The sequence below is a fragment of the Bos indicus genome, chromosome 2 (genome assembly GCF_029378745.1).
Source record: "Bos indicus isolate NIAB-ARS_2022 breed Sahiwal x Tharparkar chromosome 2, NIAB-ARS_B.indTharparkar_mat_pri_1.0, whole genome shotgun sequence".
Classification (NCBI taxonomy): domain Eukaryota; kingdom Metazoa; phylum Chordata; class Mammalia; order Artiodactyla; family Bovidae; genus Bos; species Bos indicus.
The window spans coordinates 46,769,040-46,782,724 of NC_091761.1; the positions used below are offsets into that span (position 1 = coordinate 46,769,040).

At 42.9% G+C, this 13,685-nt stretch overlaps 1 long non-coding RNA gene and 1 other non-coding gene across 2 annotated transcripts in view; both read left to right on the forward strand.

Annotated features, from left to right (window-relative positions):
• LOC139176377 (uncharacterized) overlaps nt 1-4,980 on the forward strand; it is a 32,501-nt gene extending 27,521 nt beyond the window's left edge. The window contains exon 3 of the long non-coding RNA XR_011560790.1: nt 3,959-4,980. This is a non-coding gene — a long non-coding RNA (uncharacterized lncRNA). The remainder of the gene's footprint in view (nt 1-3,958) is intronic.
• A 4,621-nt stretch (nt 4,981-9,601) lies between these two features.
• On the forward strand, nt 9,602-9,673 carry TRNAS-GGA (transfer RNA serine (anticodon GGA)). The gene has a single exon. It is a non-coding gene; the product is annotated as a tRNA-Ser (tRNA).
• The last annotated feature ends 4,012 nt before the right edge of the window (nt 9,674-13,685 follow it).

Consider the following 13,685-nt stretch of genomic DNA (forward strand, 5'->3'; position numbering starts at 1 on the left):
GTTTCTGCTCCTAGAGCTTTCAAAGTCTATCTCCTTTCTGGAACTTATAAAAGGACCGTGGGCATTGTATACACGAGAAAGGCTAATGACATTCAGGGACAACTGAAGGACAGTTGGAGATTCTCGACTACCAGGAGAGAAGAGAGGGTCATGGGAGGAGATCATGGAAGGATTGTGCCTTGCCAGTTAGGCAGGCAGGGGCTTTGGAGCATTGAGATTCAAGCTATTACTACAAATGTGACACACATATAACCATCCCTGTGTGAAGCGCAGGACTTACAAATTGCATATATAACATTTTGAATTTTAATCCAAATAAATGTGCAGTCTCTGTTATTTGAAAAGGAATGATGGCAGAGTTATATTTCAGTAGATAGATCTTTGGGGCCTCTGTAATTCATACTCTTCCGTCTTTCTTAAGTTGCCAAACATTTATTAAACATTGCCGTTCTTTACTTTATCTTCCTCCTAAACAACCACTAAATTATCTTGGGTACATGAGCCAGTTAAGGGTTACTGCAGGCCCAGAGAATAACAGGTCTCAGTATATTCCATGTTCCTGTTCAAACTTTTGCATATCTAATAAAAAGGGACAATTGCAGCTGACATCATCATCTCCTTCTTTCTTCCTGACATGAATGTGGAAGGGTTGTCTGGAGCAGTAGCAGCCATCTTGTAAAGAGGAGGAAATAACTATGAGGACAAAAAGAATACAAATAAATTAGATCCAAATGGCATTTCTGAGCAGTTAAAAAGAACAATGGTTCTACATCAAGCTTTCTTGTTATGGTAGATGCTACTGATATTTAGGCCACTTTTGAGTAATCTGTTCTTACAGCTAAACACCTTCTTAGCTAATACACAGGAATCATGGGAAACCCATAGCTGCTTTACCTTTCATTTCTCAATAAGAATCGTTTTTTTAAGACAACAGCATGTACTTATATAATGAGCCAATATTTTTTATTCCAGAATGACCTTGACATGTCTCTTCACAGAAATTAATGTTGCCATCACAGCTGACATACATTTGGCAAGAACAATAAGTCTGCTTCCATTCTTATCCAGTTTAGATTCTATGATCATCATTACAGTCAGCTTTGAAATGACCTTCCTCTCTAAGCCCCACTCCACTCTCATATTCAATTGACAAAACCCCAACTATATGCTTGGAGAAATCCAAGCATCCCCATCTCCTTGTGGGCAGCCAAGTTACTAAATGTAGACTGGTATCACGTTAGGTTCATACTTAAAAATCTCAAAAGGGCCCTCAACTCTGCACCCAAATTTAACTACATTTCTTTAGGGCTTACTTTTCCCCTCTCAGAGATGGCTTTTATGCCCTCTTCTCTCTTCTCCACTTTCTCATTTAAAAGCGTATCCCTTTCTGCTCCACCCTTGCTACTCAAGATGGTCTTTGGGCCAGCAGCATCAACATCACCTGGGAAACTGTTAGAAATGCAAAATCTCAGCCTCCCCCTTGGCCTGCTGAATCAGTCTGCCATTTAACAAGCTTCCCTGGGTGGGGTGAGGGGTGTAACAGGCCCATGTCCACCAACATGTGAAGAGTACTGCTCTTGACTTTACCCCTTCTTAAGAACTTTGTTCACTTTGTCATTCTCAGTCTCCTGAGTCTTCATTTACTTTTCCCTTAACTCCTTAATTCCTATCAGTAAATACCATCTAGTACTTCCTATCTAAGAAAATAACTCTCCAGTGCCCATGTTTTTTCCAATGACTACTCCCTTACCCCGCTTCCCTTTACCAAGTCCTTGAATTAATTCTCCACATTTGCTGTCTCGACTTCCTCCTGTCCCATTCACTCTTGAACCCAATCTGACTTCTGCCTCTTCTATTCCACCCAAACAACCCTTGTGAAAGTCATTCATCACCTCCATATAGCAAAACTCAATGATCACTTTTCTGATCTCACCTTTGGGATCTCACAGCTGAGCTCTCCTTAATTTTCAGATACTCTTATACTCTCCTTCCAGAGCCTGCATTCTCCCAGATTTCCCCTTAGCGGCTTCTCCATAGTCTTTTTTTTTTTTTTTTTTTTCTCCATAGTCTTTTTTGCTAACTTATCTTCCTTTGATGCTGAGTTTCTCAGTCTTGTCCAACTCTTTGTGACCCCGTGGACTGCAGCCTGCCAGGTTCCTCTATCCATGGGATTCTCTAGGCAAGAATATTGCAGTGGGTAGCCATTTCCTTCTCCAGGGGATCTTCCCAACCCAGGGATTGAACCCAGGTCTCCTGCGTTGCAGGCAGATTCCTTACCATGTGAGCCACCAGGAAAGCCACCTCTCTTCTTTTACCTCACAATTAATTATTGCAGTTTCTAAGACTTAATCCTGGGTCTCTTCTCTACCTTGTCCTCAGGTGTACTCATCCCATTTCATGGCTACAATATCACCAAATGCTAATGCTTCCCAAATAATCTTCAGGCTCTGAAACCCTTCCTAGTATATCTCCATATTGATCTCAAAATTGTCCTCCTTAAAACTGAGATTTTGATTCCTCTCCTGCCTCTCAAGGGCTTCACTCATGGCTCATTCAGTAAAGAATCTGCCTGCAATGCAGGAGACCTGTGTTCAGTCCCTGGGTTGGGAAGATCCCCTGGAGGAGGGCATGCAACCCACTCCAGTATTCTTGCCTGGAGAATCCCCATGGACAGAGGAGCCTGGTGGGTTACAGTCCATGGGGTCGCAAAGAGTCAAACACGACTGAGTGACTAAGCACAGTAAGATCAGATCAGATCAGATCAGTCGCTCAGTCGTGTCCGACTCTTTGCGACCCCATGAATTGCAGCACACCAGGCCTCCCTGTCCATCACCAACTCCCAGAGTTCACTGAGACTCACGTCCATCAAGTCAGTGATGCCATCCAGCCATCTCATCCTCTGTCATCCCCTTCTCCTCCTGCCCCCAATCCCTCCCAGTATCAGAGTCCTTTCCAATGAGTCAACTCTTTGCATGAGGTGGCCAAAGTACTGGAGTTTCAGCTTTAGCATCATTCCTTCCAAAGAAATCCCAGGGCTGATCTCCTTCAAAATGGATTGGTTGGATCTCCTTGCAGTCCAAGGGACTCTCAAGAGTCTTCTCCAACACCACAGTTCAAAAGCATCAATTCTTCGGCGCTCAGCCTGCTTCACAGTCCAACTCTCACATCCATACATGACCATAGGAAAAACCATAGCCTTGACTAGACGGACCTTTGTTGGCAAAGTAATGTCTCTGCTTTTGAATATGCTATCTAAGTTGGTCATAACTTTCCTTCCAAGGAGTAAGCGTCTTTTAATTTCATGGCTGCAATCACTATCTGCAGTGATTTTTGAGCCCAGAAAAATAAAGTCTGACACTATTTCCACTGTTTCCCCATCTATTTCCCATGAAGTGATGGGACCAGTTGCCATGATCTTCATTTTATGAATGTTGAGCTTTAAGCCAACTTTTTCACTCTCCACTTTCACTTTCATCAAGAGGCTTTTTAGTTCCTCTTCACTTTCTGCTATCAGGGTGGTGTCATCTGCATAACAACCTCTCAAAAACCTTTCCTCCCCTAGTTTTCTCCATCTTGATATATGATACCACTATCCATCTGATGATGTAAGCCAGAGACTTAGGAATCATTCTTGATGCCTCTTTTCCTCACCCCTACAACATTTATGTCAGTAAAACTACCTGAGGCTCAACCCTGTTTTTGGAGGTAAGCCTCCAAAATACATCTCACATTAGTCTTTATCTCTCTATTTCAACACCCTACCTGAGCCTCCATCATCTTTCACTTGAACCATTGCAAAAGCCTCTTAACCAGACTCCCTTCTTTACCATCTTGCCTCCTCTAATCTGTTCTCCATACAGAAACCAAACTAGTCTTTTGTTTTTTATTTACTTATTTATTTGGCTGCACTGGATCTTAGTTGTGTCATGCAGGAGTTTTTTTTTTTTTTTTTTTTAAGCTGTATACATCATGAGAAATGTTGGACTGGATGAAGCACAAGCTGGCATCAAGATTGCCGGGAGAAGTATCAATAACCTCAGATACGCAGATGACACCACCCTTATGGCAGAAAGCGAAGAACTAAAGAGCCTCTTGATGAAAGTGAAAGAGGAGAGTGAAAAAGTTGGCTTAAAGCTCAACATTCAGAAAACTAAGATCATGGCATCTGGTCCCATCACTTCATAGGAAATAGATGGGGAAACAGTGGAAGCCATAACAGACTTTATTATCTTGGGCTCTAAAATCATTGCTGATGGTGACTGCAGCCATGAAATTAAAAGATGCTTGCTCCTTGGAAGAAAAGTTATGACCAACCTAGACAGCATATTAAAAAACAGAAACATTACTTTGCCAACAAAGGTCCATCTAGTCAAAGCTATGGTTTTTCCAGTAGTCATGTATGGATGTGAGAGTTGAACTATAAAGAAAGCTGAGTACTAAAGAATTGATGTTTTTGAACTGTGGTGTTGGAGAGGACTCTTGAGAGACCCTTGGACAGCAAGGAGATCCAACCAGTCCATCCTAAAGGAAATCAGTCCTGAATATTCATTGGAAGGACTGATGCTGAAGCTGAAACTCCAATACTTTGGCCACCTGATGTGAAGAACTGACTCATTTGGAAAGACCCTGATGCTGGGAAAGATTAGAGGTGGGAGAAGGGACGACAGAGGATGAGATGGTTGGATAGCATCACTAACTCAATGGACATGAGTTTGAGTATGCTCCAAGAGTTGGTGATGGACAGGGGAGCCTGGCGTGCTGCAGTCATGGGTCGCAAAGAGTCGGACATGAGTGAGTGACTGAGCTGAACTGAACTGAACTGATGTGAGATCTTGCTCCCTGATCAGGGATCAAACACAAGCTTCCTGCATTGGGAGCTCAGAGTCTTAGCTAGTAAACCACCAGGGAAGTCCCCCAAACTAGTCTTTTAAATATATAAATTTGATAAAGCATATGACCTGTGTAGAACTCCTCAATGGCTTCTCTCGTTGCATTTAGAATAAAATTCAAATGTCTATGAACTGTCTGTATGAGGTGATGCCTGCCAACTTCTCTGCCATTCTCCCTCTCTCTCTCCTGCTGTATTTGGCTCCCCTTCACTTTTTTGGAAACCGTGAGTCTTTTGCACATCTGGGAAAATACTGTTTTCTCTTCCTGGGTCCTTCTAATCCTTTAGGAACCAGCTTAGATATCTCCCATTTATATACTCCTTCCTTGTCAACCGTACTTGAATACTTCCTGACACACATTCCCTTTACTCTCTGCACTGCACCCTCTTTCCTTTTTTTTTTTTCCTTGAACTCCATTCTATGTGGCATTAAGGAATGTGTCTGAACTAGGTAACATGAAGACTGTGGTGTGTATTAAAGGGCTGATCCCCACCTCTTGCTGGGAAAAAGGCACTGAAGGTAGCAATTCAACAGGACTGACTGGACTGGCTCTCTCCCACACGGTGTCACAGAAGGTTGAAAGCACTGGTGTTGGCCAATACACCCTGAGTCATTGTGCCACGAGGGCCAGTGAGCAAGACCTCACTCTTGTGGGGGGTAGGCTTTCTCCACACTCAGAAGGCACTGCTAACAATCTGGGTTGCTTTTGGAACAGGAAGTAAGGCTTGGAGAGGTGGGCCTTAGACTCAGGAACTAGAAATTGCATGCCTTCCTTGGGCCTTGGCTCTGACTGCTGGACACACCTACCGAACTCAGAGCCTGTGCCAGCCCACACACAGGTACATGAGGCTCTGCTCACAGAGGCAGAAAAGGCTCCTCTTTCAGGTTTGAGAAGGAATTGTAAAGGGACGAGCAGCCTCTATTCCACCTCATGAGGCCAGACTGGTGTTTGATGCAGTGACTTGAAGGAGACAGAGCCCTGAGGCTTTAAAAGTGATAAGGCACAAAAGTGCTAGGGACCCGTTTCTCAGCAGTGGTGGAAGAGCACTCAGCAGGACCCAGTGTAACTGGGGACACTGGGGCTTCTTGTCCCCAGAGGACAAGAACCTGGTCCCTCTCATTACAACGCATTACTCAATATACATGAAATTATATTTCCAGTCATAGACTAGTGAGACCTCTTGTTTAAGGTGACATTTCTTGACTTAAAACTAGCATTCTGTGGTTTAATCAAAAATTTTAGATGCTGGAACAGAAACTCAAAGTAGCTTATGCAGAAAAGGAAACTTCTTGGCCCATGTACCTGAAAAGGAGTGGCTGGGAGCCTGGGGCTCAACTCTGTCAAGGACCCAGTGCAGCCTTCTCTCTCCTGGCTTTGCTTTTCTCTGTGTTGGCTTCATTTTTAGGGAGACCCCTCCTCCTGTGACAAAGATAATACTTGCCAGTCCTAAGTTTTACTCACCTTACAGTTAACATTCTCAAAGGAAGCCTTAAAAAGGGCTATGTCCCTGAAAGCTCTCACAAATATCCTGCAGAGGACTGTGATTAGCTTAGGTCACATGCCCACACCTGAACCAATCAGGTGCAAGCTAAAGGACTGGGCCAGCCAGAGCTGGGTACCAGAGGAGGTGAGACTATGTGGTCAGAGTTGTTGTTGTTGCTCAGTCGCTAAGTCGTGTCCAACTCTTTGTAACCCCCATGGACAGCAGCACACCAGGCCTCCCTGTCCTTCACTATCTCCTGGAGTTTGCCCAAGTTCATGTTCCATTGGATCGGTGAATAGGTGGTTGCTATTCAACCATCTCATTCTCTGCCACCCTCTTCTCCTTTTGCCTTCAGTCTTTCCTGGCATCAGGGTCTTTTTCACAGCAAATAGAAAAGGGAAAAGTGCAAACAGTGGTTGGAGAGTGCCCCCCAATAGAGGAAGGGCAGCTAGCTCCTGAAATGAAAAGATGCCAGAATGACAAAAAGCAACATGTCTTTTTCAGTGAAGAGCATATAAATAGCTGAAAATTTAACCAAAAGCTTTACCAGTAGAAATGAAGATGATATACAGATATGCAGATACCTGTGCAGAGGAACTAGGAAGAAGGAAAAATAGGAAAAAAGGGGGAAAAGAAAAGGGATGACAAAAAGCAGAAAAAAATTAAAATGTTGTGATTTCAAAAATAACCAAAGAGCCAAGCATATGGTTGAAAATATACTATAGACTAAGTCGATCCCTGTGGTTTCTGAGAGGTATAAAAATGATTCCCAGAGCTGAAGCCCTGGGATATACAACTGAAGACAGTGTCACTCCCTTCAGCTCCAGGGGAGGAAAGGTGGCTATTCAGACTGGAATTTGAGATGCCGGGAGAAAAGTCTTGCATATGAAATTCACAGATTTTTAATTTGTCCTCTATTATGCCCTGAAAATTGCATTTCTATGCAGGATATCTATATTTTAAGATATTCTTAGATGTTCCAGGAATGGCAAATAGGCCAAGAGCAGCAACTTTCCCTGAAGCAAGCTACCAGCAGGATTTATAAATGATCAAACTAGCAGTGTTTTCCACCTAATACCCAGGGTGGTCACAGACTGAAAGAAAGACTCTCCACGTTGGTGATGATCTTGAGATGCAGTCTGGTGAGGTCTTACCACAAGTTTTAAATCAGGCCTCAAACTGCTACCTCACCAGTCAGTCTCTGGAACAACAGCCTGGCTGTGGAATCCTATTACAGATAAATACTTTAAATGAAGACAGATTTCATAGACCAGAAACCATCCAGTAGTGAGCGTATCTTCACTTCTGAATCCCTTAAAAATAAGGAGGGACAGACTACTAGGAAGGAATGTACAGAGAATGAAAAAGATTTTAGAATATATTACCATGGGCACCTTATTTTTTTTTAAAAAAAAACCTGCGGAAATCAACATAGCAGCACAGTAGACAGGAGACTGGCTGTCACGTGACAGAAGAATGAATGCGAAAAAGCCATCATGGCAGCAGAAAGATGTATTTTATTTTCAGCATTTCCATTCATCATCTTCCATCCACAATCCCTTGGTCCCTTGTCGACAGTCATCTTCGTGTACAGCATCTGCAGTGCTGGAGTTCTCCCTGGTCAGCAACTCTTTTGGCTGACACAACATCTAGCAATGTGAAAAAGAGCAAAAAGTCTGGAATGGGTGAGGTGTGTCCACAGGGCCATGTGAGTGGTGGAAAGGAAAAAAAGGAGAGTACAGGTGTGTCTCAGCCAACCCCTCGGGGGTCTAATCAGTTCTTTGAGAAATCATCAAAACAACTATTTGATTAAACACCAGCCATCATCACTGTTAAATCATTTTCTAGGCGCCACTCATCTTTCAACTTCAAGAGCTAGGACACTGTATCACTTGGTTCTGAAAATACAATACTAGGAAATACCACATCTTGCAGATTCAGTTTAATCAGCCCTGTCTTGAAATAGCTGTTTACCAATTTTGCATAATATAATTAAATGCCCAAACACTATATTTAAGAAACATTAAAACTATCATGTATGTTATGGGAGTTGGGAAATTCCCAATTTAGAATGTCTAATAGTGTTGCAAAAATAAGATTCTCCATGAGGACAGCAAAGTGGAATTGGGAATTATAAAGTATGGTTCCCCTGCTATTAAGTATTACAACTCATGAAGAATACAAGAGGCAGGAGCTCAAGGAGGCTTAAAAATCTGGTTCAACACTTCCTCCTTTAGTGAATCTAATCCTGAAAAACTGATTTTGGTATTAGGTTTCAGAAGCTCCTAGCTATGAGGGTTTTTCAGGAAGAGGAAGAGGATGTGGTAGAGCAAGCTGGTCATTTCTTCCACTTTCCAGACTATCCTCTGATATCTGCCATCTCCCCACTCCCTTCACCATCAGGTAGGGAACCTTGAGGTCTTTGATTTCTTCCTCTTCCCTAAAGCATATCTTTGACAGGCTCATATCTAAACATTCCCATCCATTCCATATGGCATCATCCTGGTAAGGCCCGTGTCATGTGAGGCTGTATCTTCTCTAGCCTATTACAAAGGGTCTCTCAACTAATCTCCTACCCTTCAATATCATTTTACTACAGCCTTTGCTATTCATGCTATCAAGTTAGCTTCTAAAATGTACATTTCATTCCCACCAGCCCCATCTATATACCTCAGATGCTTGTAGATGAAATGCAAGTTTCCATGCCTGTTTTTTAACGTTTTGAAGATTCTGGCCTTAAATACCCTCAGTCAAATCAATCTACTTCTTCTTCCTTAATAGAGTAGGTAATTAACCTGGCACAGTGCTTGGTGTATATAAGGGAGAACAAGAAATATTAGCTTACCCGCCCCCCCCCCCTTGGAATAAAAGAAAGCTATTATTCCTGGGCTTTCCAAGTGGTGCTAGTGGTAAAGGATCCACCTGCCAATGCAAGTGACGCAAGAGACGTAGGTTTGATCGCCGGGTCAGGAAGATCCCCTGGAGCAGGAAATGGCAACCCATTCTGGTATTCTTGCCTGGAAAATTCCATGCACAGAGGAACCTGGTGAGCTCTGGTCATGGGGCCACAAAGAGTCGGACACAATAACACACAAACACTGATGGCCTATGTGGGATCTCTCTCCTCACTCTACCTCACACTCCTAGACCTTTGCCCATATCATCCCCCTCTCTAATGTTCTCCCTTCTCTTTGCCACTTGGCAAAATTTGAACTTGCCTCTAGGGCTTCCCTGGTGGCTCAGAGGTTAAAGCATCTGCCTGGAATGCGGGAGACCCAGGTTCAATCCCTGGGTTGGGAAGATCCCCTGGAGAAGAAAATGACAACCCGCTCCAGTATTCTTGCCTGGAGAATCCATAGAGGGAGGAGCCTGGTAGGCTACAGTCCACAGGGTCACAAAGAGTTGGACACAACTGAATGACTTCACTTTCACTTTCACTAGGAGATCAAGTTCTATCTCTTCCATGAAGCCTTTTCTACTCAGACCACTGTGGTTATTCTCTCTCTAAATTTCTGCAACAACAGCTTGTTGAAAGCAATATTTGGTTCCCTCCCAAGTGAAAGGAAGCTGGTATATGTACCCACCAACTTCCATCTATCATTGGTTGAGATCTGTTCCCAGGAACATCGATGCTTGGCATTTTGACCTGCCTCATGCATGAGGTAAGAGGAAAGTCATCAGACAGAAAGCACCAGGTCTTGCAATAGAACTCTGCAGGAATATTGTGTGCCCAGGGACATCCTTTCATGGTGTTAGGTGTAGAAAAGTTTTCCCAGTGAATTTCTTGGGTTTCAGATACACCTCTGTCTGCCCCCATGTTTCTCAGTAACCATATCCCATCAAGGTGTCAGTGTAAGTATTTAACTCTAGTAACTCCTTTCTCTACCTACTGCACCACAAGCAGCAGCAGCCCTACACACTCAGCAGCAGTGCATTAGTATGATGTTCTGCGAAATATCAATACAATTGATATTTTTGGATTATATTCTGCCAGAGATCTGAACAGTGCATGTAGCCCTTGGGCAAGAATCTATTGGTTACAGTGATTTGTTTGTCCCAGGTGAATGAAATATTCTGGGTTTCTACTTCCTGATGCAGCCTGAAGGGTTTATGTACTAATAAATGGTTACATACCAAATACAAGACGCTCTGGTGCTGTGTTCTGGTAAAAACATTGTATCCCACACAGTTACTGTGATTGAGGTTATTAAGTTTGTGGAGGTCCTCCATGATTCGCCATGGTCTATCTGTTTTTTTCAAGGACTACATTAGTATATCAAATATGAAGCTACTGTAGGAAACACAGAACACCTGGGTTTATCATCTGCCTGAAACATATCTACAGAATCTTTGAAATCTTAATGGAGATACTAGGAATGAAAAATAAAGCTTCCTTCAACTGGCAGGTATTGGAGACTGGATCCACCTTGGTTCAGTCTGTGAGTTTGCTCTGGGAAAACTACCAGAATACAGACTGCACCAGAAACACAGTATCAACCCACGCAGAATAATGGAGAACTACACTGAATTGTTGTGTTTCATTTACAGTAATAAAGCTTAAAAAAGAGCAGTGATTCATGCGAATGGTAGGCACCATTACTAGAAACAAGGTCTTTGAGATTCTCTGGTTATATGTTGCTAAACTGTTAAAAGGAAAAAAAAAATGTTACCCATGTCAGAAGCAGAGAACGCTTGAAGAGATATGGGGCTGGGACCTCAAAGTATGAAGCAAAAATGGTACAAGCCTACATCCTAGTCTCACTCAGGAAGAGTATCATTTGTCACCTCTGGACCAGGCTAAAGCTTACCCTTGACTATTGATGGCGTTAGGGCTTCCCAGGCAGTGCTAGTGGTAAAGAACCTGCCTGCCAATGCAGGAGACATAAGAGACACAGATTTGATGCCTGGATCAGGAAGATCCCCTGGAGGAAGGCACGGCAACCCACTCCAGCATTCTTGCCTGGAGAATCCCGTGGACAGAGGAGCCTGGCAGGCTACAGTCCATAGGGTTGCAAAGAGTCAGAGATGACTGAAGTGACTTAGCATGCACGCACACAACTGAGACTTTGGGGAATATACTAATGGATTCTGATATCATTTTTCTGGTGGAGATAAAAGGCCAGGGTTGGGCTTTCCCTGGGGAGATATGTTGTTTCCACTGAGTGGTCCTGGGAAGAGTTAATTCCTAGGATAAAATAAAGACTAAAGAAAGAGTCAGGCTCTCAAGGAATTAATACTTTGAGAAGGAGATAAGCAAACAAACAAATGATCATTAAAATAAATAATTAAAAGCAAGAACAAGAGAACTGGGTTATTATTATTTCATTACAAGTTTGGCTGCCCAAACAGGTTTAGCCTGAAAGCCTACAAACCAGTTCCACAGAAGGGAAACATACAACCCATATCAAGGACCCATAAAACTAGGAAGCAACCATTTTACCCTGCAAAATAATTTCCAAGGTGATGAAAACTATGCCAAGAAGAAGTGAGCTAAGGAGCAAAAGAGATCAAAACAGAAGCAGTGGTTATGTTGGGTTTACACTTCACAAGATCTCTGATGATTTCTGATCACAAGATTTCTGATGGAAAAAAACAACTCTAATTGACTGTCACATATTTATATTAATGCTGCTGGAGGATTCCTGAGATGCTAAATAGCAGGTTGCTATCTGACCAGCTTTAGGGACTTGTTTGAAGGGACACATCTGTAACTAGTACTCCCCTAGTTGTATCACCATCCTACTGCTCTTAGGGCCAATGGGGGCCTCTACAAGGTATGGATTTCTGCAAGCTATTCATCAGAATAGGAAGTTTTCTCTTCACACATATTCAGTTCGGTTCAGTTGCTCAGTCATGTCCCACTCTTTGCGACCCCATGAATCGCAGCACGCCAGGCCTCCCTGTCCATCACCAACTCCCGGAGTTCACTCAAACTCACGTCCATCGAGTCGGTAATGCCATCCAACCATCTTAGGGACCTTTATTTTGCAATATTATTTGACTTGGTGTATCCATTGATTTCTAAGGCAAATATACCTACTATAGTTAGTTAGTAGGTATATGCAGATGACACCACTTAAATGGTAGAAAGCAAAGAGAAACTAAAGAGCCTCTTAATGAAGGTGAAAGAGGAGAGTGAAAAAGCTGGCTTAAAACTCAACATTCAAAAAATGAAGATCTTGGCATCCAGTCCCATCCCTTCATGGCAAATAGATGGGGGAAAAGTGGAAACAGTGACATATTTTATTTTCTTGGGCCCCAAAATCACTGCAGATGGTGACTGTAGCTATGAAATTAAAAGATACTTGCTCCTTGGAAGAAAAGCTACGACAAACCTAAACAGCATATTAGAAAGCAGAGACATCACTTTGATGACAAAGGTTCATATAGTCAAAAGCTCTGGTTTTTCCAGTAGTCATGTATGGGTGTGAGAGTTGGACCATAAAGAAGGCTGAGCACTGAAGAACTGATGGTTTTGAACTGTGGCATTGAAGAAGACTCTTCAGAGTCCCTTGGAATGCAAGGAGATCAAACCAGTCAGTCCTAAAGAAAATCAGTCCTGAATATTCATTGGAAGGACTGATGCTGAAGCTCCAATTCTTTGGCCACCTGACACGAAGAGCCAACTCATTGAAAAAGACCCTTACACTGGGAAAGGTTGAGGACAAGAGGAGTACTGGGTGACAGAGGATGAGATGGTTGGATGGCATCACTGACTCAATGGACATCAGTTTGAGCAGACTCTGGGAGATAGTGAAGGACAGGGAAGCCTGGCACACTGTAGTCCATGGGGTCACAAAGAGTCGGCCACGACTGAGTGACTGATCAACAACAACTGCCTTATGACCCAGCAATCCCATGCTGGGCATACACACTGAGGAAACCAGAATTGAAAGAGACACATGTACCCCAATGTTCATCGCAGCACTGTTTATAATAGCCAGGACATGGAAGCAACCTAGATGTCCATCAACAGATGAATGGATAAGAAAGCTGTGGTACATATACACAATGGAGTATTACTCAGCCATTAAAAAGAATACATTTGAATCAGTTCCAATGAGGTGAATGAAACTGGAGCCTATTATACAGAGTGAAGTAAGCCAGAAAGAAAAACACCAATACAGTATACTAACGCATATATATGGAATTTAGAAAGATGGTAACAATAACCGTGTATAAGAGACAGCAAAAGAGACACTGATGTATAGAACAGTCTTTTGGACTCTGTGGGAGAGGGAGAGGGTGAGATGATTTGGGAGAATGGCATTGAAATACGTATAATATCATATATGGAACGAGTCGCCAGTCG